The sequence below is a fragment of the Prionailurus bengalensis genome, chromosome B2, assembly GCF_016509475.1.
Source record: "Prionailurus bengalensis isolate Pbe53 chromosome B2, Fcat_Pben_1.1_paternal_pri, whole genome shotgun sequence".
In the NCBI taxonomy this organism is placed as follows: domain Eukaryota; kingdom Metazoa; phylum Chordata; class Mammalia; order Carnivora; family Felidae; genus Prionailurus; species Prionailurus bengalensis.
In genome coordinates, this window is record NC_057349.1 from 101,084,767 (window position 1) to 101,109,891 (window position 25,125).

Below are 25,125 nucleotides of genomic sequence, written 5' to 3' on the forward strand. Positions count from 1 at the left end.
AAAAAAATCTTACAAAATAGATACATGCTTAAAATATATAGTTATTAATATATGAAAACTATTGAATGGGAATATCTACTCTTTAAGCAATTTACTTCAGCCCAGTTGTCATTTTGACAAATTACTTTCCACTAAATCACTTGGAGACTTTTTACAGCTCTCCATTATTAGCTACTATATTATTACAGCTTGTCTCGCTTGAATACTGATTAGATCAATCAATAACATTTACCTCTGTCTTCAAAGAATAATAGTGAAGATTACCATTTGCTTACTTTGTTATCATTAGTATGATGTCTTGCTTTGAGTAAAAATCAATGTACGTATATTTGACAAATTTTACATTTATAGAAGTTGGATGGAACTTTAAGAAGAAATTAGTATAACCACGTGCCACATATATTTAAAGGAACTGGGAATGGCAGTATATGTTGATAGCATTTCAGAAAGCATTATTTCCACAGGTCCATCGTACAATCATAATATTAATCATTTCATAAGTTAATATTATAGCAAAGTAAGACTATTTCTTAACAAAGAGGATAACACTTATATAGCTGCTTGATAATTTTTATTCTCCTATGAAGAAGTCCCTTGAGAGCAATGACTTAAACTGACAATATTGTCATCATACAGAACATTTTTTGAATTTTCTTAAGATTCTGAAATCAGGCTTTTTTGAGGTATTGTCCAGTCTGTATCCCTTGGGTGTAGCAAACTCAAGCTAAGTAATACCATTTTAGGTTAAAAACGTTCACAAAAATCTCACTGTGTTTTCCAAATATTGTCACAGAGGAGCTAATTGGCCCAAAGTCACCACATATGCATAGATATTGAATCTCTAGAACCTTCAGAATTTCTGTTGAAAACCCTGATTGACTAAATAATTTAAATGCTCAAATAGCATTCTCTAGCAATCTGAGGTCCCCAACCACCCATTAAAACGACAAAAATTGATCAAATTTAGGAGTCTGAAGTTGTCATCTGCTGTGAGACACATCTTGAGATCACCCTTGGAGAGAAATCAGCTCTAACAAATGACCGTGGATTAATTATAATAGAATTCCATTACAAAGAGCATACTCTACAGCCCTGTGCCTGTTCTAGTAAGATCTGACCTATAATACAGTAGTCCCCACCTTATCTGTGGGGGATACACTCCAAGACCCTCAGTGGATGCCTGAAATCACAGATAGTCCTGAATGAACCCTGTACACATTATGTTTTTTCTGATACATACATACCTGTGATAAAATCTAATTTATAAATTAAGTACAGTAAGATTTCACAATAACAATAAAAAACAATTATAACAACATACTGTAATAATAGTTATGTGAATGGGATCTCTCTCTCTCTCTCAAAATATTTTATTGTACTGTATTCACCTGTCTTCTTTTGTGATGATGTGACATGAAAACATGCGTACATGATGAGATGAAGTGAGGAGAATGACGTAAGTATTGTGACCTAGCGTTAGGCTACTATTAACCTGACAATACATCAGAAGGAGGATCATTTGCCTCTGGACGGAGGTTGACTTCAAGTAACTGAAACCACAGAAAGCTAAAACCATGGACAGGGGTGGAGGGGGGGCACTGTAGAAATTGTCTTTGTGTCTTCAATCAAGGATTTACAAACATTTTACAAATATTGACTCATCTTGTCTTCTGAATTAGACTTTTAGAATTCTGATTCATCAGCTTTTGCTTTAACTTACTGAGGCTCAATGTAGAAAGCATTTAAAAAAAAAACACCCCAAACCAAAAACCTCTCTGAATTCATTCACTTGTGCCCAGAGTCATTGCTACCTTCCAAATTAGTATTCTTCAAATTTAAGGGCCCACATTCAATTATCTTTCTGCTTGGGTTTTTGTGTGTATATAATGAATCCACTTTTCTCCTTGTTTCTAGGCAACAACGATTTTAGCTCTAGTCTTAGTTTTGGTGAGTTCCATTTTTTTAAAGCGATTATTAAAAGTCACCTTAACATTGAATATTATGCTCACTTAGGAGCTAAAACTTTGTGCCTTTACTCTGAGTCTATGCATGTTGCAAAATGCTGACTTCCATCTGCTTAAAACTTGGGCAGGCTTAAGAATCTGTATTCAGAGCTCTTCTAACGGCGATGATTAAAATAAATGGGCAACACCTATTGAAAAACATCGACTTAGCCTTTGCTGGGGAGGAGCCACTTCTGAAAACACGTGAATTTATTACATAGGTAGGCATCTCACAGTACCTTTTTTCTGTGTCTATAAAAATAAAAGGTAAAGTATCTGGGATGGAAGGCAGTCCTGGGGTAAGCTATTGGTAACTTTTAGCTCTATGATTTTTCAGGTAGGGCTTAACACGTCCCGGTTGTTCATACACCAAACTATATCAAAGTGCCAAAATATGTTAAAGGCATCATGCAATGTGCTACAGCTAGCAAGAAGTTGACTTCTTGATTGATTTTACTCGAATGTGGACAGAATTACCCACGTATCCTCCCTTGGGCCTCTTGAAGCGCTTGTTTGCGTAATCGAAATTCCCCACATTTTAATAGGTGAAGTTAATTTTTAGATTTTGACAGTGATTTCACCATAGCTTGATTAGGAAAGCGGTTTCAACATTCTTCAGAGGTTTATCCAGTTGAAAGGCATTTCTTCTTATGATTGGCATAATACAGCGAGGGCATCGCGAAACACAAACTATGGTGCTAGCGTCTCCTAGTTGGCTCTTAGAACTGCCTTCATGCCTGTTGCTCAGGACCCGTATCGGCCATGCATTGGCCGGCTTGCAAAACACTCCAGCTCTCCATTTAATCACCAGTGAAATAGAGACAAGGATTTAGGGTCTGAGGAATTCTGAAAAGCACAGAGCCGTCTTGACCACGGGTAAGCCAGGTCCTTTAATTCTGTGGAGAGGTATTTAGCATGGCATTTACATCGCATTAGTGTGGCTATTTCTCAGCACTTTTTATGGACCTTGTGAGCGTTCTGTTGGGCAGGGAAACCAGTGCTCCACCCAAAGATTTCAAATAACTTTCCCAAACTGTACACTTGATCAAATGTTGTTAGGACTGTAGATACCAACAGACTCAGGCTGTGATGAAGTACTTATCACACTTGGCTCTCTTTAGTTGTATAACTAAAAAGGATCAAACAAGAAAGTTTAGAGCCCTAAAGCCCTAAAGATTTTCTTTTTGAAGTGTTGGATTTGGGGATGATTATGTTCATTAATACTGATGAAAATTTCTTTAATTGTCTCCTTGAAAAGTTACTTTAAATGCTTTTTAAGTTGCTCATTTATAGTAGAGATTGCACTTATATAACATAATGGGGCATTAGTGTTGCCTTTTTTCCTTTGATTTTCTTGAAAAAAAAATCTGCTAAACATCTGGCTTTCTGCTCTGGGTTCTCCTCACATCATCTCATGTAACTGGCTTGTTCTTTTCACTCCTCGCCTTCCAAGCTACAGTTACACAACATAACCTTTGCCAGACTTTTTTTTATATCTGAAAACTGACTCAGTTTTATTTAATTTACTGGAGCAAATGCCGTGGACACATTTCCAAGAAAGGAAGAGATGTGGCGTACAAGGGCTATAAGAACAAGTAGAGAGAAATGACTTCAGAGTTACAGGCATTTAGGGGATTTTTATGTGAGTCTTTCGCCACTTGGCAGGAATCAATGTTGTGAGATGACAGGCATTTCGGTCATCCTCAACTGGGTTTTTTGAATAATAACAGCTAATATTTATTGACCGACACCAGGCACTGAGTTAAGTGCTCTGTATAGACATTCCAATTTGGTCATCACCATTTAATGGCCCACAGACATCTGCAAATGTCTGACTAAATTGCCTTTTCTTTTCACAAGGAGTTGGGAGGCTTAATTGTCTGTAAACTTGCGCTTCCTCTCAGTGCACCCAGGGAAGGCAGTCGTGCTTCCTTGGGCAGTTGACTGGTTGGGGTGTTCCATCAGTTTCCTTTGCTAGGAAATGTACCCCTTCTGTCATGAGGTACCCCCTAGTATTTCAGTGCTACCCTCACCCTGGATCACTCAAGACGCAAAGCCAAAGGGGAATAGAGTCCTGTTTTTCTTTCCTTATGCTTCTCCTCATGGGTTTATGCATCACTGAAAAAAATGCTATTGCAGATTAGTAGGAAAGGAGAAATATATCCCAAACCTCTACTGTACTCATTAATTCTCAGGAGATAATCTTACCTCCTCTTTCAATGACAAAATAGAGGTCATTGGGTAGAAAATCTCATACTATCTATTTTTCTTCTCAAAATTCATCTTTATCTTGACTCATTCTAATTTCCTCTGCTCATCTCAGTGGAGATAGCACTCTTCATAGTAGAATAGATTAGCCCTCTCCCTGTGCTCTGGGACCCATCCACCTGACCCTGTGCTATCATCTGGCCTCCTTCTCTGGCACACCATCCATCAATTTGCACCTACAGGGGTGAGGAGAGGCAGAGCACCATTAGGTGCTGGGTTAAGTGTTGGATGAGCAGTTTCTTCCTTGTGGCTCATATGCTTTTTTTTTTTATATGAAATTTATTGTCAAACTGGTTTCCATACAACACCCAGTGCTCATCCCAAAAGGTGCCCTCCTCAATACCCATCACCCACCCTCCCCTCCCTCCCACCCCCCATCAACCCTCAGTTTGTTCTCAGTTTTTAAGAATCTCTTATGCTTTGGCTCTCTCCCTCTCTAACCTCTTTTTTTTTTCTTCCCTTCCCCCATGGTCTTCTTTTAAGTTTCTCAGGATCCACATAAGAGTGAAAACATATGGTATCTGTCTTTCTCTGTATGGCTTATTTCACTTAGCATCACACTCTCCAGTTCCATCCATGTTGCTACAAAGGGCCATTTTTCATTCTTTCTCATTGCCACATAGTACTCCATTGTGTATATAAACCACAATTTCTTTATCCATTCGTCAGTTGATGGACATTTAGACTCTTCCCATAATTTGGCTATTGTTGAGAGTGCTGCTATAAACATTGGGGTACAAGTGCCCCTATGCATCAGCACTCCTGTATCCCTTGGGTAAATTCCTAGCAGTGGCTCATATTCTAAGAACACCTTCCCTCAGCCCTCCCTCCCTTTCATTTTCCTCCTCGTTCGCTCAGCCAAACTTCATATGTGAGAGAGAATTCAATCACACTGGCTCTGCTTTCTTTGTGCCCACCCGTGCCTCTATTTGTCTGACTCCTGTCTGCATTGTGCCACTAAAGAGCTGTCAGAGGAGCCAGGGCAGAGCTGGCAGAGCTGTTGGTTGATGTCTTGGTGGCTTTGCTTTTCCAGTCTTACTTGTTCTCCTTCTAGTACTTCACCTGGCTGAAATTCCCACCGTGAAGTTCTCCCTTCTCTTGGTTTCCAGGACAATCCTGTCTTTGGGTTTTTCTGCTGCTTATCTTAGTATTTTGGAGGGGGGTGGGGGTGGAGCGGTAGGAAGGGAGTGCTGTCCCGCTTCCTCTGCTGCCTCCACACTGTTGATGTTCTCCAGGAATAGCCTCCGGATCCCTCTTTTCCATCTACACCCTTTGTGATGTCAACCTCTCCCACAGTTTCATCCTCCGTCTATATTCTGGTGACTCCCGGGTCCCTCTACATATCCCTGATCTCACTCTTATATGCCACACTCTTGTTTCCAAGGGCATCTGTAGTTCTATAGGCACATGGACTTGAACGTGTCCCATAGTACCATTATTATATCCTCTCCCCAATCTACGTCTCTTCTTATATCTCAGATAAAGATTATAGAACAGAAAAGGAAAAAGTAATGGACTGATAGTTTTAAATTTTATCAATATATTTTGCAGTAATGTAATTTTTGGAAATGCTTCCAAAAGAATGGACTTGGCAAGGATCAGAAAATGGTTTGCACACAGAATGAGAACAGTTAAGTACCCAAGTTCTGTCTCTTCCTTTTCACAACCACTGTGCTATCATTGTTTATCTCAAATCCATGGCTTAACTGGAGACAGATGGAGTGCCACAGAGGTTAGAATCCCAAGTCAGAAAGGGCCTTACACAATTCTGAACTGTTGTAAACTTATTCTCTAAACTAACACCTCCATCTGTCTCAGGGGGACTGTAGGACTGGAAGTTCCCGAATTAATTTCTGTGTAGAATGCAATGCTTATTAAAGATTAACTAACCGGAATGTGCTAATTTGAAGCTTACATATTTGTTATAATATTAAAACTCAACAGTAACCACAGTAACTGTGTAGAACTTAGACAACAAAAGATTTTTTTTTTTTTTTGAGGGAGGAGAATTTTGTCATTGACATTGTTTAGAAATGCTGGCACATGGGGATAATGAAAAGCAGACTGCGGTTCAGCAGGTTTTATTATTGTTTTAAAATTCTCTATACACAATGTGCCCCTCATTGCCTCCACCTGGGTTAGACAGTTCCCACATCCTGCCACCCTTCGGATGCTGCTACCTCGTAGAGTTTATACTCTAGCTCTGAAATGTTTACCAACATGAGTTTTCCCCTTGTTCCCCAAACCACTGTTTAGTTCAGGATCTTGGCGTTTCTTTCCTAGATTATTATGGTAGTCTCCACCCTACTTTCTTGGTCACCAGACTTTCTCCCTTGCAGCTCATTCTTCATTACCAGAATTAATTTTAAGAAATCTTACAATACTACTTTTCTGTCTCAAAACTCCCAGTGGCTCTTTATTCACTGCTTAAACGAGTAAATAACCTTCTTTAGCATGATGTATGAGGCTCCTCTTTCACAATTCAACTTTAGGGTCAACCTGTGCTCCCTATACTTAAACTACATATTTCCACTCTTCCCCATCCCCCAAATATACCATTCTCTTGACCCTGGTGACTTTGCACCAGAGGCTGGGGGTGTCTTTCTCCCCTTCATCACTTGTGAACCTTTTCCTTAGTCTCAGACTCGGTCCCTTTTCTTCTGTGTTCTCACGGTTCTGTGCACACATCTCATCGGAACACATGGAACATGTTATTACAATTTTAAATTTGCACTTCTGCCTCTTTGGAATCACTGTGAGCCCTTGGAGAACAGGAATAGTATCATGCTCATCTTTGTATCCTCAGCAACTATCAGAGTCGTTAGCGAATAACAAGCAGGTTTTGAAAATACATTAGTTGTTGGGGCACCTGGGTGGCGCAGTCGGTTAAGTGTCCGACTTCAGCCAGGTCACGATCTCGCGGTCCGTGAGTTCAAGCCCCGCATCGGGCTCTGGGCTGATGGCTCAGAGCCTGGAGCCTGTTTCCGATTCTGTGTCTCCCTCTCTCTCTGCCCCTCCCCCGTTCATGCTCTGTCTCTCTCTGTCCCAAAAATAAATAGACGTTGAAAAAAAAATTAAAAAAAAAAAAAGAAAATACATTAGTTGAAAAAAGTGGACTTGAATCTGTAACGAAGGAACCAAGTGTGGGCAAACTGCGTAGAAACTTTGGAGAGCTTTTGGCAAATCTCACAAGTAAAGATCTTCAGTTGTGATTGAATTTTTAAAATATAATGCTGAAGGAAAAAAAAAACAGCTGCAGAACAGAAACACTACATTTATCCTGCATTTGGAAACATGTAAAATAATATTATACTATACAATGTGTAGGGACACACACATATAAAGAAAAGTATGAGATATGAATGGGAATCTAAGAAATCAGGCCATTTAAGGGTAGAGGAGGGGAAGGGGATTGAGGAAGGATATATGTCGGCATTGTTTTATTTTTTAAGCTCCATACAGGGCACACGAATGCTCATGAAAGAGTAAAAGCACGAAAACATGAAAAAGAAACAAAAGATGACACTTAGGTTGGCTGGATTTTGGATTTCCTTGTCTAGACCTGGTGAGGTCTCTAAAACATCATCTCTGGGAAGTGACTAATGGGGTCTTAACAATAGATTTAGATGCTTGTGTATAATTTCCCTAACTTCCTTGTTATTCACTTTATGTACCATGATCGTTATACAGAGTTAAAAAAATAAGCGTAAGAACATTCCTTTCTTAATTTGTCCTTCCTTTGTTTTTCATCTTACATCTAGCAGCTACAACAGCCCATGGGAAAGCCTGGCATGTGTCTGTATGTCTTAGTTAAAGCATGCATCAGCTCTTAGGTTTTTCTCAAATGTTTAAAAGACTATTTAACTTGAGTTCCACTAACTAACTCATTCCAGCAGTAAAGCTACATGTCCTGGGCTATCTGTGCAATCTGGAGTACTTTTAGGGGGCTCATTTATTCTAGTTGGGATGTACTAATTTAAGGCAGAGGTAAAAGATACTCAAAACGGTGCACAATTTTCCAATGCCTGAGAAACTAAATTTTAAAATTCAAGGAGGAGAAATCACAGGCTAGTTTTCTGTTCTAAAAGGGGAGTTGGGGTCCGAATTCGGACAGCCCTGTTTCCTGAGGGACAAAGACACCTGATAAGTGGGAGTCCCACCCACTTCTGGCTTTAGATTGGCAGAACATGGCAGAGTGACCCAGAAGCTGGGCTAAAGTTTGGCCTCTCCAGCTGGCATGGAAATGAAAAGGGGAATAGGGAAAGATTGAGCAATGATTCAAGCCAAATGGAGTTGAATTGTGGAATTTAAGGTTATGTTCTTGCGTTACGTGGAAATCAAGATTACGGTCTTTGCTTCATTTGTTTTGGTATGATCTCTTCCTCATTGTTCCCTCACCTGAAAGTAAATAGTTTGCGAATTAAGACAGCTAATTGCAGCAGATGCCTTGGGAAAGTATTCCCCCACCTGAGAGGAAATGGTAAAAGCCATGAATTTCCAAAGAGAGCCTGTCCATTGACACAGTCGGTCATCAGGGGCCCAGCACGAAACAGAATTCACTTGACAGGGTTCGAATGAAGCGTGGGGAAGTTAAGGCAGCAAGGCATGTAGAGGCAATGGGAACAAAAATCTACCACACCTAGGTCCCAAGGAGTGAAGAAACATTGTTTCACTAACCCAGGTCGGGGCAGAGCTGTGGAGAGGCCACCATGGGCTCTGCAGTCTTGCCGAGGCCACAGTTTCTGCCCAGGAGGCAGTGCTTAAGGCAGAGAGGGAACAGGCAGAACACCAGCCCCCCCCCCCCCTCCTGTTTTCTGGTTCAGCAAGGCAATATGAGTATTTCAGTCTGCAAGGGTGGGCCTCTGCAGGCAGAGCAAGGCAGGAGGGCCAAGCTAGGGTCTGGGGGGAGCGGAGGAGAGCAGGTGCAGAAGAGTAAACAGCACGCCATCGCCCCCAAGAGTGTGGCAGGAGAAGACACTCAAGCAGCAGTAGGAAATAATTGTCATGCCAGCTCTTTATCTGGGGACTGCTTAATGGTCCAGCAGATGTGTGAAATGACATCTGATTGACTTTCTTTTGCAGACGGTCCTAGGCCAACGCCTCTTTCAAATAACCCAGTTGTTTTTTTTTTTAATCAAATCTTTGAAGGCTGATTAAATAATGTTAATTTACCAATGAGGGTGGTTTTAAAACCCTGCAACAGAAGCAAACTCGGCTTTTGTCAGAAAATTAGTAAATGTGATACCAGAAATCGCTGCGGCTGTGTGCACTGAGCTAAAGTTAGTCCGAAAGTTTAGGGTTATTTATATCCAGGTGCCTTTTAATCACACCTGCTTCATGGCCCCCTCCTCACTGTCTTTGTTGGCGGGGGGGGGGGGGGGGGGGGGGCAGTTTGTCTCCTTCCCAGATGGCCCTGTTCCTCAGTTGTCCTCAGGCACAGCCTCTGTAAACAGGCAAAACGAGGATGACCCCCACTATCTCCTCCAACATCCCAAGCTCAGCCTTACATTTCATACAAATTTGCTCAGCATTTAGGAGAGAGCTGTTTGTTGTTGAAGGGGAATGGTCTTTTTAGCTATAATTATTCTGAACATTAGTGTGGCAGCGACAACAGATGTTTAAGTGGTCCCACTAGGGGGCTGTAGTCAGGAAAAAGCATGGGTACAACTACCTCTTACAAGGCATTTTGGAGTAGCAGGTAACAGACTGAAAAGAGATAACAAATTGAATTCTATCCATCTGGGGATCGAAACTGCACTATCTAAAGACAGATTGCACTTCATAGATTTGGACCCCTTCTATAATAATTTATAACAATCTGAAGAAGGCGACATTTCCCCCCTGTTCAGTTGATGGAACACATATCTAGGAAATCCAAATAGATAAGAATTTGTTTTCAAAGATAGGATGCCTTTCAAGTAATCAAGTTTGGGGGTTCTCAATATAACTGCAGTGAATCAACTGTGAAATCAGGAAATAAAGAGCATTTCATCGGGAGGGGGAAAGTTTCCTGCCAACGTGTTCCCTTTTCTTTCTTCTTCTTCTAACAGCTTACAAATTCTCTTTCCCTCTCTACATACAAATACGTAACTTTAGGTCATTTTCCTTTAGATTTTGCCCCTCCCCCCCAAATTGTCAGAATATGATGAAAATCTACCCTTGGGTATTTTAAGAAACGCACACATGTGTATCCATGTTCAAGTTTCCATTTGTTAACTCTGCATCTGGCAGTCATTTAGGAAGTATTTGTTGAGTGAGTGCATCAATTTCTCCTCCAAATATGCTTGCATTTAGGACACCCCCAGCTTTAGACCTCGTTGATATATCTCCCATGTGCACTGATGTGATACACTATACCATCTTTCCTTACAGCAGCCATAATTCCCTACAGTCCCGTCCTTTGGAGACAACTTGGAGCAGCGGAAGGCATGGGGTCACCTGGGTTCCAGTTCCAGTTCTACAACCCAGGCTATTTAATGCTAGCCTCTCAGTTTCCCTTTCTGAAAAAAAAAAAAAAATTGGAGTGGTCACCATATTGCTTCCTAGGGTGGCTCTGAGGATTAACTAATATTGTGCCTTCAAAGTCCAACAGAAGGACATGCAAGGGGTTCAATAGCTATTAGTTTCCTCGTTTCCTTTTCGACCTGTCTGTGTCACAGTCATCTGTTTTAACTGGCGGCCCTGCAGTGCGGTGTAACTCTTTCTTTATGGCGCACAGCTCAGCAATGACGCCTGAAGTTACCGGTTCATCGTCTTTCCTCCCCAGAAGGCTTAACTCCCCAGGAACAGAAACTGGATTTGCCTGATTTATCACTGTATCCTTGGTGCCTTGCATAGCAGGCGTTTAATAAATATGTACTGAATGTAGCTTGGTGTTACAGAATCACAGGACTTGAGAGCTGGTGAGGATCTTAGCGATTACCTTGTCCAGCCCCTCATTTTAAATGTGGGAAAACCGAGACTTGGAGAAATAAGGGACTTATCAGAAGTCACTTACATAGAGTGTGTTAATGCAGCCCTTTCTACTCTTTCCACTAAGCCACACTTCTTGATGATGATGCAGAGAATGACGTTGAGAATTGCAAGGGTATTGTGGAAACTCACATCTCTTCTGGGGCTGCAGACAGGCCCACACTGTCCTCCTCCGCCTTCCACAGGTATGTATCTGGGATAAAACTCAACTCTGCTCTGGGCACCTGGGTGGCCAGGTCAGTTGAGTGTCAGACTCTTGATTTCGGCTCAGGTCATGATCTCATGGTTCGTGGGATGGAGCCCCACATTGAGCTCTATGCTAACAGTGCTGAGCCTGCTTAGGATTCTCTCTCTCCCTCTCTCTGTCCCTCCCCTGCTCATTCTCTCTCTCTCTCTCTCTTTCTCTCTCTCTCTCTCTCTCTCTCTCCTTTTCTCCCCCCCCCAAATACATAAATAAGCATTTAGAAAAAAATCAACTCTGCTCATGGTTATCAGATTTGACGAGAATTTTACTAAAGTTATACTGCTAGTACCATCTTCCTATTTCACAGGTAATTGCCAACATCATCAAAAGGTCTTAACACCACTCCCCAGGCAGGACGGGTGAAGGCATGAGGGTGGGGGTGGGATGGACAGTGGGGGAAGGTGATGAGAGAGAACACTTTTAAGCCTTTTTCAGGTTGCCTTTGAGTGTAGGGTGCACTCAAGATAGGAAACATTGCCTGTCAGCCCTCTGTAATTACTTGATTTGGCATATGCCAATTATTATTAATTTAAATATAATAAGTTACAGCTGGCGTTTCAATGTGTAACACTTTCTGGGTAGTGCAGATAGAAATGGACTGCAAAGCAAATAACGTAGATTCCTCATTAGGGAAGTCAACCCTTGCTAGAAGCTGGTTGTATGACATCCGGCCGTGTCCCTGACACCTCCCTTGTTCCATGTGAGGGATCTGACAACGGGCCTTGGGAAAGGATGCCCCTCTGTGTCATACATCAGCAGGTGTTTCCCCTTATGAATCAGAAGCAGATGTCTGGTTAGGCAGAATGTATGGCAGGCAGCTTGACATGTCCGGCCCCAACTAACAGGAAGACTATGACCCATAAATTGTACTAATAAAATACCATCACTATAATTTTGACCGAGCCATGAAACCAGCAACACGGAAGGAGGCTAGATCCCACAGAGGGGCTTGTGATTGGCTCAAAATTTAGAATTGTTTGTTGAACCCTGCACCCTGCCATTGATATGTCTTATGAGGCAAATTTTATGAGGCAAACGACAATGAGACTCAACCCCCAAGTGTTCTTATTTGTAAAATGTGAGCAGTAGAACTTATTAAGCAAACATTTTACGTCTCTGCTCTGTGTCAAGTGCCCAAAAGTCTCAGAAGAATGAATTTTCAGGGCAAGATCAGAGTCTGTTTAGGGACTCTGATGACAGGGCCATTTTCAAACAGTTCGTAAATAAACAAATATATCAAACACCAAGTGCTTTCAGAAAGTATGGGGAAAGAGTTACCATCCTGCACATTTAGCTCCACAATGTGGGAAGCTAATTAAGAAAAGAAAGAAAGAAAGAAAGAAAGAAAGAAAGAAAGAAAGAAAGAAAGAAAGAAAGAAAGAAAGAAAGAAAAAAGAAAGAGAAAGAAAGAAAGAAACTTTTCCAATAAATGGTAAATCTATGTGAACAAAATTTTAACTATATCATGAACTGTCCATAAGCTACTTCAGTTCTTTTTATTTTTTTTTTTTAAATTTTTTTTTTTCAACGTTTATTTATGTTTCGGACAGAGAGAGACAGAGCATGAACGGGGGAGGGGCAGAGAGAGAGGGAGACACAGAATCGGAAACAGGCTCCAGGCTTCGAGCCATCAGCCCAGAGCCCGACGCGGGGCTCGAACTCACGGACCGCGAGATCGTGACCTGGCTGAAGTCGGATGCTTAACCGACTGCGCCACCCAGGCGCCCCTACTTCAGTTCTTTTTAGAACACGAATGATATTCAAAATTGGTGCAGAATTGCCATCCTTTTCCTATCCTTTGGGGCTATTTCCTATGATTTCTTTTGTCCCCAGCTTCCCTCCCCTAAAAATTTAATTGTGTCATTTTGGTAAAATGCTGCTTAATTTCAAACTTTACTTCGTTCCGGTTTACATTTATAAATGGCACAAATAACCTGTACCTTTCTTTTTAGTAAAGATTCTGAGGATAGTTTCAGAATCACTTTACCATCTGATGGTATCTGTAGCTTTTAAAATTTGCCCCCGAATAACTACCGTAATCATGATAGTTACTGGGGTAGAGCATACTCACACCAGTGAAAAGATACAAACTAGCGTGGAAGGAAAATGAGGACAAAGTAGCTGCCAGCGTGCAGAATGCTACAAATCTATTCTGTGCACAGCTACTTCACTGACAACAAAATAATACACATTTGTGAAAGGAAATGGATGGGGAAGGCTGAGGGTGGTTGATTTAAAGTAACTCTGTTATCTGTCATTTGAGGGGGGAAAGTTGTGCTGGTTTTAAAACAATACTTGAGTTACAGATGTTTCCAGACCCCTTCCCTGATCCAAGGAAACAAAATACCATTCAGCAACAAACCCAGATTTGGAGATGGGGCTTGTTCCAATATAAACATTTCTTAGCTAGACCTTCTCTATGAAACTGCATCGTCAATTTTTCCATATACAGTGGGAAAGACAAAGCTTTTAGCTTAAAAGGCATTTTCACCCGCAGTGCAGAGCGCCTGGAATGCATAGTGTAGGGACGCCATGGCTCACCATTGATGTCAAGTGGAATGCTGATAGGGCCACCAGAATTACAGAGTTATGTCAGAATGTACATATGCCGCAAACAAAAAACCCAGCACTGCTTTGGCTTTCAGTACTTGGTATTTACTTGGTCATTTAGTCTTTCTTTTTGTTTTATGTACCACCGTTCACCTGAGACCTAGTTTAGAGTGTAGCACAAAGCAGGCATTTGACGAATAAGTGAGAGATGCATAAATTATTACCTTTTTTGAGCACTTCATATTGAAGGCACTTGGCAAGGCAATTCAGGGAATCAGAAGATGAATCACGGACACTGATGGCCTGTGTAACTTGCCATAAAGGTAGGGTAGAACGTACTAAGATCATAGTGTAACAGGAGAGGTACAGAGAAATGCTGAGAGACTGAAGAAGGAAAGATTACTTTTTTAAAAGTTTATTTATTTATTTTGAGACAGAGAGAGAGAGAAAGAGAGAGAGAGAGAGAATCCCAAGTAGCCCAACATGGGGCTTGATCCCAGGAACTCTGAGATCATGACTTGAGCTGAAACCAATAATCGGACTCTTAACTGACTGAGCCACCCAGGCGTCGCAGGAAAGATGACTTTTACCTTGGGAGTGGGCGGGGGGGGGGGGGCATACTTCAGAGGAGGTGACCATTGTGTCAAGGTTTTTTTGTTGTTGTTTTGTTTGTTTGTTTGTTTGTTTTGAGGAAAGCTGGAGCTGAAATGCTGGAAAGCATAGGTCAATTTTTAGTCACTCCCCATAAGGTACAAAGGCTCAAACTTTTATTCCTTCTGGTTTTGTTTGTTTGCTTGTTTTGTTTTGTTTTCTCAAAGCAGGCATTCTTCATTCCTGGTAATCTACTTCAATATACTTCAATAATCCACTTCAATCTATAAGTTGGACCTACTATTTTTCTACTTTCTGGGATCTTCTTTGGAAAGATTGGTTTAATATCACCATTAAACTCATGTGACATCTTCCGTAACCTTCTTGCTTATACTATACTCACACAGAGATACGACTCTCTCTGTTCAAACATTGTAGATAATATTAGAGGCATCCCCTAAACCCTGAAGTAAGTGTTAAGTATGCCTAGAAGCCTCAATAATTCTTTGTGGTCCTCAGAACTCCACGAGTGACTTTCATGTGGAGAGGAATGTAGGAATTTTGGAAGTGGCAATAACTTCCAAGTTATAATTGATGCATGGGGAGAATGTCATTCAATTATAAAAAGAGGATCTTTTTTATTTTATCCTTTTTTCATTTTGCTGTCTAGTGAAATTTTCCCAAAGTGAGGGGAACAAAAGAACGGTGGTAGAAATGCTTGGTTTTCTGGCCCTCTGAGTAGCTATTAGATTGACTTAATTTACTTAGAACCCACCAAGAATTATAGCAAAAACCTGGTACACTTGGTTTTCAATACTCTATTGTCAACAGCCCGGTCTCTGAGCAGCTGAAATAGAGCAGAAAACTGTTCTCATTTAAAACTTCAACTACTATTTCAGGTTTTTTTTTCCTTTTTGAAGTTTGTAAATTTCTTAGTTCAGATGATTTGAACTAAGCTTGAAGGAAATCCATGCTGACTCATGACTTTGAGGAGAAAGCACATTTTCTAGTTGAATATGAGCTTATGTTAGCAGATTAAAAAAGGAGAGAGATTGTAATCAAAGGAAAATCAAGACAGTTTAGATAATCTGAGATGAAGATACGTCTTAAAACTAAAAAAGGGTCCCACACTTGTTAGCTTTCAAAATAATTAAAATGGAAGAGCAGACAGAGATGGTCTACAGGAAAGAAACAGAAAACAACTCCATGCTGATTTCCACCGAACATTTTGATATATTGCAGGTCCAGAAACATGGGTCACAGGAAAAATGTGGTGCATCTGCCAAAATAATCACAAATCCTCTCTGAGAGTAGGAAGAATCCAGTCCTTTAACAAAACCAAGAGATTTTAAGCACCAAACAAAGAACATTATACTTCCCTCATAAAGATTATTACTCTGACCTTACGAAGATACTTTATCACCTTAAATACAGTATTACTGTCACCATGCTGAGGATCCTCCTCACATCCAGGGGGGGAGCACCAGGGGGGAGGACAAGGGAGGACGGTACCTGCCATTTAGAAAACAAACCACTGACTGGTTAAGAGCTATTCTGCCTCCCACAGACCTTCCTACCTTGCGGACCACAAAGGTCAGCAACCCCCTGGGACTGTCGTTATCGGATTCAGGACACGTCTGAGCAGATGCCTCTCGTGGCACAGTCCCTGGATTTCACCAACTATAGTTCTGCTGGGACAGGGCAGATTTTATTCGCGACACGGGTACTAATGAAAGTAAAGTAGCTGAAACCCGGAACTGCCACAAAGCAGGGTGGGAAGGTCATGGTGGGATGTGTCTGCCAGAGTAGACGGCTTTGGTGCTCTCCTACATTTCACTTTCCTCATTAATTTCTCATGTTACAGTTGTTTTGCTGCATGGTAGGGGAATTTGTTAAAGTCGCGTGGAAACCTGAATGATGCTTGTGTGCAGGGGGAGTGGCAGACGCGATGTGGCCTGGGAATTTTTCAAATTAGCTCTAAAATTGCTTTAAAACAAAAGCATTATTGTTCAGTTTTGAAATCGATTTTTTTTTTTCTGTCTTCTTTTTAAGATCCAGGATGTGGTGTTTATTTTTTAGGACCATCAGAAAACTGTAGCCGGAAATTCTGGAATCTTATTGCAACTCGGAAGTCTTCTTTCTAAGTATTGGTGCTGAAAGCATAATTTAAGGGGTCAATAGCCATAGGGGGCCAAGGCAAAGATCTCTGAAATAAAAGAAAGGTTATGAATGATGTGGTTATAAATTAAATTCAAAATTGGGATGCATATAATGACGCAAAGGCTAAGAGAATTTCCAGTATTTCTGTACCTAAATTACTCAGGACTAAGGCATAGGTGGTGGCATAAGTCATTAACACGAAAGTCCCATGGATGTGCTTTTGTCTGATGCAGCTTGTTTAATGTCTCGACACACAGGGCTTCAGCTGTTCTTCACCCTTCTTACTTGTGCCGGTGATGGTATTCATGCTGTGATGCGGGGCGAGGGGACTGCTCCAAGAGCCAGGAAACTTGGTTTCTGGCCCCAGCTCTAGAAACCTGCTGCGGGACCTTGAGGAAGTGACTAAACTTTTGGCTCATTTCCTTCTCTTTCAATGACATTAGTGGCTGAGTGATTCCTCTTCCCATCTAAACAGTCTATAATTCTGTAAAATTTCTTGCGGTCGCAATAAGGCCACATGCTACGAGACTGTGGGAAAATCGTCTGACATCTCCATGTTCCCATCCATTAGATTAATAACCCGTGGCCTGCCTGTTTCATAAGGTGGTTGCCAGGAATAAAGGTGGAAAGAGGCAGGAATACATCTAGAAGACCATGGAAGCTTTGTAAGTATTCACATTATTTTCCAACTGAGTTAGTAGCCATTGGAGATTCCAATATCTGGCAGCTATGAATAACGCTTGTCCAATGTCAGTAGCTTTTTTTTTTTTTTTGATGTTTATTTTTCTTAGTAATTTCTACGCCCAGTGTGAGGCTCAAACTCACGACTGCGAGATGAAGAGTCACGTGCTTCTTCGGGCCAGCCAGGTGCCCCTAATATCAATCGCTTATCTTTCAAGATGTAGAAAGTTTTCCTAATTCGTTGGAAGATGGGTTCTCCCTCAGTGTTCTGCATATACATCACAAAGCAAAATAAAGCAAAGTGAAAATTGCCTTGATGACACTGTGAAATGCTTAAGGTGTCACTGTTCTTATTCAAGTGAAAAAGTAAAGATAAGTTACAGTTTGTAATATTTATTTTCTCCCTTTTCATAGACGTAACATTTATGTGGAAGCATTTTCGCCTTTGGGGGTAAAGGACCACAGACCAGTACAATGCTGCATTGAGGGAGGGAAGAATAAGATCAAGAACCATCTTTTTAGCTCAGAGTGCGGGTGAGAAGCTGTAGTTTAGAACAAGATGAGGCTTTGGATAAGTGTTGGAATAAGATGATGTTTATGGCAACGGAATAATTGGATTAAAAAATAAAAACCAAGCAAACATCTGACCGTTCCTCTGAGGATCAAGGACACCAGTTATCTGGTCTGCTCCCTACCACCCTATCCTCTTTCCAAAACTCCTTTGTTAGGTGTCCTGAGTAGCCCCAGGTAATAACTGAGACAAAACTGGAATTTCCTTATTTCCTAGGAAAGGGCCAAAAATATCATCAAACAAGGAAGAGGAAGCATAAAAATATCTCTCAGGAGAGCACCAATTGTTTAGAGGTTTCTAGCTCATGTTTGGCACAGCTGCAGAGGTGCTCGGAACGTCAGAGGCTCTGTGCAAATCAGCAGGTGTGTGCACCGCTGGGAAACCGCCTAGGAGACACTGATTTGGACGACATTTGGGGTACCATTCTGGAGACCGGTCATGATTTAGAATATCAACGTGGGAGCTCCCAGCATAACGGTTTACTCAAATGTTACTCAAACATTTTAGAGTAGAGATCTCCTTCCCCCCGCCCCTGCCCCCCGCCCCCCAGTGAAATAGCATGTGGAATTCATCTACAAAACAGATTAAAAAAAAAAAAAAAAAGCAAGAAGATGTTCTGATTGAAGGAAGCAAAGCCCCAACTTCCTGCTGCTCAGCCTCCCTCACCCCAAATTATAGCCAAGGCATTTCTGTAAGGCTTCAGCTTGGAAGTCACTGATTTAGTAGGTCTTGTGTTAAAAAGTCTCCAAAGAGATTTTTCCCCATGATGTAATATGTTTCTACAAACATCAACATCAGCAGCGCCTTTGACAAATCTACCCCTCACCCTTGCTCTCCAAACATACAACAAGTTGTCTTAATAGAATCTCTGCAATGACCACAGCATCTTTTTCCCTCCTTTCCAGACTACAGCCACCATTTGCTTCCAGGCCCTTCTTACTCTCTCCTGGATAATTACCAATGCATGACATAGGTCATTCTTTTTTTTTTTTTTTTTTTTTTTTTTTAGTGTTTATTTTTGAAAGAGAGAGAGAGAGAGAGAGAGAGAGAGAGAGAGAGAGAGAATGGGGAAGGAGCAGAGGGCGGGGGTGGGGGGGGGGGACAGAGGATCTAAGGCAGGCTCTGTGTTGACAGCAAAGAGAGCTCAATGCAGGGCTCGAACTCATAAACTGTGAGATCATGACCTGAGGTGAAATCAAGAGTTGGGCACTCAACTGACTGAGCCACCCAGGTGCCCCAACATTGGTGATTCTGATTCCAGGCTCTCTGCTGCTTCCTGCCCAATGCATCTAGTAGCCTGTTTCCAGATTAATGTTGATCTGGAAGCACAACTCTCATTGAGTTTCTTCTCTTCTCAGAAATCTTCAGTGACTCCTGGTTGTCTAGTCTCACCAGCTGAGACTGTATCTCTTTCTAGAAGAAACCCTCTGTCTTTTGTCTTTCCTTATCCTGTCCCTTCACCTTGAATTTCCCTCAGTCTTAAAGATTTAACTCAGGGGCGCCTGGGTGGCTCAGTTGGTTAAGCATCTGACTTTGGCTCAGGTCACGATCTCACGGTTCGTGAGTTTGAGCCCTGCGTTGGGCTCCGTGCTGACAGTGAGGAGCCTGGTTGGGATTTCTCTCTCTCTCCCTCTCTCTCTCTGCCCCTTCCCCACTTGTGCATGCTCTCTCACTCTCTCTCTCTCTCTCTCAAAAAATAAATAAATACATAAATAAACATTAAAAAATAAAAATGAATTATTGCTTAACATACTTCACTGGGTAGGTGTTATGGTTCCTATGTGTCTCACAAATTCCTACGTTGAAGCTCTAATACCCAATGTGACTGACTGTATTTGGAGACAGGGCCTATAAGGAGGTAATAATGGTTAAGCAAGGTCATAAGGGTAAGGCTTGATAGAACCAGTGTCTTTATACAAGAGGAAGAGACACTAGAGAGTCCCTTCTCTCTCTGCACATGCATGGAATAAAGGACAGGTGAGGACCCAGAGAAATGATGACTATTTACAAGCCAGGAAGAGAGCACTCACCATAAACTAAGCCTGAAGTCTCCCTGATCTTGGACTTCTAGCCCTTTTCTAACCATTTTCCCTAAGGACCCACTTTTACCACATTTTGGTTTCTCTCTTTATCCTTCTCTCAAGTTCTTTTAAGTCATAGATCCACAAAGTAAACTCAGGAGCCTACTGAGATGATTAATGCTTAGCATAGCTGGAGACACGCGAAAATATACACTTTCAGAAATTACGTCAATTTTTATTCCTATTACGTCCAAAGAAGAACCTTTCATTGTTACTGAGATGATAAGGTCAGTTTATGCTCTAAATTAAAAAAAAAAAAAGCAAAAATATAAACATACCAGTAATTAGAATATTCTTTATAGACTTGTCAACTACTATGACCTTTCTGGCATTCCTGGAGGATACTGGGGATCCCTGTTAGTTGAGCTACCGTAAGGCACTGTGAGATTTAGAAACACAGATGTTAAAGGATCCTTATAGGATAAAGATTACAAGCTTGGAGCCAGATTCTAAGCTGTGATCTTGGATAAGTTACTCAGCTTTTTTATGTGACTCAGTTTCCCCATCTGTACAATGGTATTAATGGTAGTGCCTTCCTCACTATGTTATGAGGAATAAATGGATTAATAACGCAAAGTGCCTAAAACAATGCCTGGGACACAGCAAGTGCTAATCACATGCTTAGGAGTTAAAGCTAAAAGGATCTTTGAAATCAGTCAACTAGGTGTCTCAAAGGGGTTCAAGGATAGCTGACGTTCAAGGCTGTTCTAAAACAGCCCCTCTCAGGGCTGGGGCTGCATCGAGGAGATTTAGAGTCTGCCAGCAAGATGCAGATGCCCCCTCTGATGCACGAGAGGCACAGACCCTGACTCACGAGCACTTTCCTACAGATCTCAATCCGTCTAGAGAAATTCCAGCTTGAGAAGGAGCCACGGCAATTCTCATCTTGTGGACGTAGCTCTTCCCTATCTCTTCACGTTATCTTTCTAGCCTAGCACAAAGACCACACTTCTCACTCCCGGGAGACACATGATCCTGAATTAGAAAGCATCCCTTATTCACAAGAGAAACATTACGATTCCACTATTTCCTGAAAGGCGTGAGCAACACCCTATTTTCAAGCAGTGCCACAAGTAAATTCTTCCCCTGCCTCGCCTCCCTTACTCTCAAGGACACAGAGTCTCCAGGGGTACCATTTCTAGGCCGGGGGTGCTGTGTCCTGCCCAATCTAGGGCAGGTTATCAAATTAGGCTTCCTCTTTACCTTAACATGAAGTCTCAGTTGATGGCTAGACTGTGCATACTGTAATGCTGTGATTTCGGTTGATTTTTTTTTAGGTTGATTTATTTATTTTTGAGAGAGAGAGAGAGAGAGAGAGCCCGCGTGCATTTGAATGGGAGAGGGGCAGAGAGAGGAGAGGATCGCAAGCAGGCTCAGCACTGTTAGTGTGGGAACCCAACGCGGGGCTTGAACTCATGAATCATGAGATCATGACCTGAGCCAAAACCAAGAGCTGAACGCTCAACCACCTGAGCCACCTAGGCACCCCTCAGTTGACGTTTGTGATGAATCAATAATCTGTCACTGGCTTTCCCTTCCTTTTGCACTGAGTGTAAATACATTCTCCTTTCTAGAGCCTGTTATGTGCCTTTCACTATTACGAGATGCAAGGACATGAGCCTCCCCTCAGTAGTTCTCTGTGTCCCTCACTTCCTCTAACGTCATCCCTCCCGTGTCTCTGTGTGGAGCTTCACATTTACAGTCACTGTGAAGGGTCTGGATAGGGCAGGTGGCAGCACTCTGGAGCCCAGGTGTGGGAGAGTGACTTTCATGGACACACTTAGGTGTCCGCAACTGAAGCTGTGTGGGAAGCCTCCTTGGTGGTCACCTTGGAAAGGCTCATGTCTAAGGCTGGGCCAGTGCTCTGTCCTGCAACCACCCTCACCAAGAAGCAGGGAGAAAGGCCCATTAACGCCCCCACCTCCCACCCCCACCCCACCAGATCAGTCCCTGTGTTTCCTTTGGGCTCTAGGCTCCTCAGTCTTGGGGTTCTAACCGGGGTGGCCGCTGTGATGCTGAGTGATTCTCTTCCTTAAGCCAGCTTCCCTTCAAGTAGCTTAAACTGTTATCTATTCGTTAGATAATCACAGAACTCCGTTGCTAGAAGTAACCTTGTTTTTGTTTGCTCATTTTGTTTTCTTCTTTTTAAACTGTAGAAATCGAGGGCCCAGGAGGGGAAGGGACGTGCCCAGGTTCCTTTAACTGGTAAAGGTGATCGGGTTGTTAGGGGCGTGGCCAAGAACCGGAAGAGTTGGTTCCAAAGTCACATTCCAGTGCTTGTCCCACTCTGCTGAATTCCGTGGCCTCTCTTACTGATTGTTCAACTCAAGAATAAATAGAAGCAATAAAGAGCAAAGTGAATAACAGTACGTTAGAAGCAAGCAACTTTTCCCTTAAAGATATATATCTTTAAGAGAAAAATTATATAGATAGATAGATAGCCCATAGAAATAGCTTGAAAGAGTATAAGGCTGGAAGTCAGAAGACACAGTTTTTGGCACTGCTGGTAATGAATGAGCTTTGTGTCTTTGAGTGAAGCACCTTAACCATCTCCCACCCCGAGGCTCAGTTTCCCTATCTACAAAATGAGAAGGTTCAACCTCTAAACTCTCTTTCTAGATCTAACATTCTATGATCCCTTTGATTTTACGGTTCACACCGCAAGATATAATAGAGTCATACATCCAATAATAACCACCCACCGCCTCTGCATTCAAACACGTCTCCTTTACGCCGAATTCTGTGCTGCAATAGGGGCTTCAGGGCTGGTTCCTTATAGATGGAATTTCAGTGAGTATGACACACAACAATTCCAAGGGAACAATACAGAATGAGGCAATTTATTCATGCACCACAAACACTGGCTCATCGCCAGGCATTCAGACACTGTTCGGTCTCCAAATAACACGCATTTAGCACCTCACCTGTGACCTGGGGGTTGACAGAATCACAGACGACAGAATCACTCTCCTGCTCTCGGGACTCACAGGCGTATCCGCAGGTAGAGAGGTTACTTTTAGGTCACTCTTCGCTTGTTAAATTGTATCACTGTTCCTCAAGGGGGAAACACACTGTTGCCTGGCCAGTGAAACTTGAAAGGCATTGTAAAATAACTCTCCTGTGGAAGGAGAGGCCAGCCCCAATTTTAAGCCCCAGATCCCGAATTTGTGCTCTGGTTCTTGCTGTGATACTAGATGGTTCTACAGCCCTAGCATCCCAACGTATGAGGCCCACTAAACATTTTCTTGCCTTCTGCTGGTGTCTATATTATACATTCCTTTGGGCTGACACTTGGCTTTACAGAGCTGTGTAGTGCAGTGTCCTATGTTGCAATTTACTCTGTAAACAGACAACATGATTGCACGGAACAGTCACCTCTGAGGCGCGTTTTAGTGAAGACATCTCTGATCTTCAGACTCCCTCATTTCCTTTGAAGTAATCGTGCCACTTCATCTAATGGAGGGCATGATTTCAAAATAAATATGAATGCACAAAGTCTGCACTGTGCTCAAGGGTCCCTTTAGCGGTAGTATGCACAGCATGGATTACTGGTCTAGTCTGCAAGAGACGTGCGCGCACGCAGCTGTTGGTGGTATGGGATTTCTCCAACTCATCAGTTCTCATGGAGTCATAAATGTAGATATTTCACTCCATTTAGGTAAACACTAGATGTCTCGCTTCTTCCAAAACACAACGTACAAACCAAGAAAGTGCTGGAAGTGAAAAGAAGGTCATATTGCATATTGCTCAAAGTATGTCAGACCACCCCTCTCTCGTCTTTTTTTTTTTAAACAGTACTTGTTTCTGTATTTTTTTTTCTTTATGCAGGGGATTTGAGCTTGAATATGGACATTTTCCCACTACCATTCAGCCTCGGAATGCTGTTTTCCCCAAGTTTCTCATGATAAAAAGACTCAGATTCAGACCCTAACTGCTGGCAGCTGAATTTCATTAAGACTTTGATGGGAAACTTAAGTTGGAATTACAAACATCTGTGGCTAAGCTTCCCTTCAGTAAACCATTTCCCAGAATTTAACTTTACCACACTAGGAGCAAAAAAGAAAACAGTTGGAAAAAGAATGCTGCTCTTTGGCAAATACTGGAGTAGATATTTAAATATTCTTCTATGTGGTCACCACATCTCAGTGAACCAGCAGGCTTCCTGGTTTTAGAAAATAAATAAATAACTGTTTGGAAATACCAACGTGTGGAACTCAAAGATGTACTGGTAATCTGGTTTTAATGGTTTCTAATCAATCAAATGTCTCAAAATTATGTCTGGCCATCATTATATTTATATGGTTACTCTGAGTGAGGAAAAGCCCAAAAGGAGAGAAGTGTTTTTGACGTTACCTATTTCAAAAAATTATGAAAAAGTCAGATTTGAGAATTTAATTGTGAAAGAAAAAAAAAAGTTATGGTCCTTTTCATATCAAAGATGTTGGTATTTTTGTTTAACTTTTCCGGAATTTAGAAAAATTCATTCATTTCTCTTCACTGATCAGATCATCCAACTGGGGAAAGGCTATGTTTAAAGAACCATTAGGGATACAGTGATTATAAAAATTAAAGTCCAGTCTCCGTCTCCTCCACTGTTGCCTGATCGGTACATTTGTATGGAAAAGTTGGAAATAACCAAATTTACAGAATAAATAAAAATTTAGAAAAAAATTAAACCGGTAAAATAAGTCTTAACTTGCAGTAGATAAAAACAGTGGAAGAGAAAGGGAGAGAAGGGAGGTACAGAAGAGAGGGAACTAAAGGCAGACTTTGTTAGGCAGCTCCTAGACATTATTTCACAATAATCTTGCAAGGCAAATACTTTTCTGTTCATTCTACAATCAAACAAACTGAGCCTCTGAAGGATGAACTAATTTGTTCAAAGTCAAACAGCTAGAAAGTAGTGGGGCTGAATTCACAGCACATCTGTCTGGCTAGACGCCCATGTTGTACCTTGGTGAAAGGTGAATTTCAAATGTGGTTGAGCAGAGACTGAAATAAACA

At 41.7% G+C, this 25,125-nt stretch overlaps 1 protein-coding gene across 1 annotated transcript in view; it reads right to left on the reverse strand.

The window, feature by feature from the left end:
• Window positions 1-25,125, reverse strand: part of LAMA4 (laminin subunit alpha 4) — a 144,312-nt gene that overhangs the window by 112,426 nt on the left and 6,761 nt on the right.